A 2,095-nucleotide genomic window follows, 5' to 3' on the forward strand; every position below is an offset into this window, starting at 1 on the left:
ACCAAATCTTCACAAACTTCTTCAGTTTGTCATTTAAGATAAACCTAATTTGTGTATCCGTAAGTTCTGTGATCCACAACTTCACAGGAGGGGCCTCTGCTTTTTTCCAAAACTTAAGTATGAGTTTTTTAGCCCCTATTAGCCCATAGGAGAGAAAGTGTTGTTGTGAAGTAGTCAGCTTTCTAAAAGCTTCCGATCCTCCCAATATAATCATTTCTGGATCTGGTTCCAGAGGGACTTTTAGAGGAGATTAGAGACTTTCTATCTTGGTACAAAGCTATGGGCTAAAGTGGCATCCTGGAATTGACATTTATCATACAGCAGAACAATGCACGGGAACAAAATAATCAAAGTTATTCACTTCACCTGTCAATGGTTTGAATGTTTTGGCTGATCGGTGTAATTATAAGCATGTTCCCATGATCATCTGCTGGGAGCAAAAACTTGAATTGATCCAGTGTTTTATAATTCCTCAGTAACTGATAAGCCAGGGACCTGCCCAGGGACTTGAACATGTTCATCTTCTCTGACCTGACAGGTGCAGTGGTGACGGTAGTAATTAATTTAAAACAGAAATGAAGACACACCTGCTGTGAGAAATAATTATGAACACATTCCTATGATCACGCCATATCTGTGGAACAAACACTTGAATGGTTTCCAGCATTTTAACAGTTTGTGAGGAACTGCTGAAACAAAGAGGTCTTGCCACTGTGGTCTGACAGCGACTTCTGTGACACACACACACACACACACACACACACACACATATTCTCATAGTTCTATTCTTGTGAGGACCCTGATTGACACAATGCATTACCTCGCCCGTTACCCTAAGGGATTGTTCATCATCTATGAGAGAGGAGGGGTTGTTGCAAAAAATCATTTTTTTAAGCACTTAGGAAGAACTCATGTTTTCTACTTTGGCTCAGAGGAGGGGCGTATAAATTTAGATGACTGTATTTTGTATTTATTTCACTGCAGACTTTTAAAGAAAACATTCCTTCAACATTTTGCCAATTTTGCCAAATTTCCAAATTTTGCCGATCATTTCAGTGATAATTTTTGGAGATAACTTTTAGTGAGTTTTAAAGAAAATGTTGGTTTGGAAGGTGTGTTCTTTAAAAATTGCCAAAATTTACCTGTACGCACGCTGAGAGTGAAAAATTGAGGCTTTTTCCAACTTCAGGATTTCGTCTTCAACTTTTAACATCCAAACATCAAAGGCTTGATGTATATTGTATGTATGGATTACATGTATTACATAAAGCTACATACACACACACACACACACACACACACAAACAACAGCAACGCATAAGAGCCGCAGTTCATCTCCTTCTTACAGCTCACAGTATTTTTTTATTTAATCCTCTACATCATATTTGTTTGTTTGTTTTTACACACAAACATAAAACATGTTTATAGGTAAACACATATGAGATGCGTATACTCATAAACGTACATACTGTACATATATTTTTGTATTTTGCTCACCAATGTATTGACCTATTTTGCTGTGTTGACTAATGTTACATGTGTTATCACTTTTCATTCACTGCATTTGAATTGTTTTTGTGTTTCGGCAACGCATATTAACTATGGGCCCTCGGCCTTTTTGGGGTATTTGGACATTCTGTCACTTCACAGTTGTCCAAAACATGTGGTTTGTGCCAGGCGGACATGATTGCCAGTATTTTTTCATTATTGCAAGAAATTCCATTGACTCATTCACAAGTCAAAAATGTGTTTTATCTGAAAGAAACATGCAATATTTACATCTAAGATCATAGAAAAATAGTCTGCCAAGTGCAATGATGTCCTCCAAGATAATATTTGCCACTTTGTTTGCAGTAAACAGAGTTTGTTGTTGTTTTTCAGTTTCAGTTATATACTGGGGGGGCATTTTGTGCATTGTCCCCCTCAATGTATATGGTGACTACGGCCCTGTCATGCATGCATAATTAGGCTACAGTTGTCTGGGTGCGCAAAGGTGAAGTGGCTGGTCTTGTCATACAAAGTTTGATGGAGTGTCAACTGGACAATATGGAGATATTTGCATCTTGAAAGATGGACTACAAATGTGGATAGACTG

This window comes from Epinephelus moara, chromosome 13 (assembly GCF_006386435.1).
Source record: "Epinephelus moara isolate mb chromosome 13, YSFRI_EMoa_1.0, whole genome shotgun sequence".
Classification (NCBI taxonomy): Eukaryota; Metazoa; Chordata; class Actinopteri; order Perciformes; family Serranidae; genus Epinephelus; species Epinephelus moara.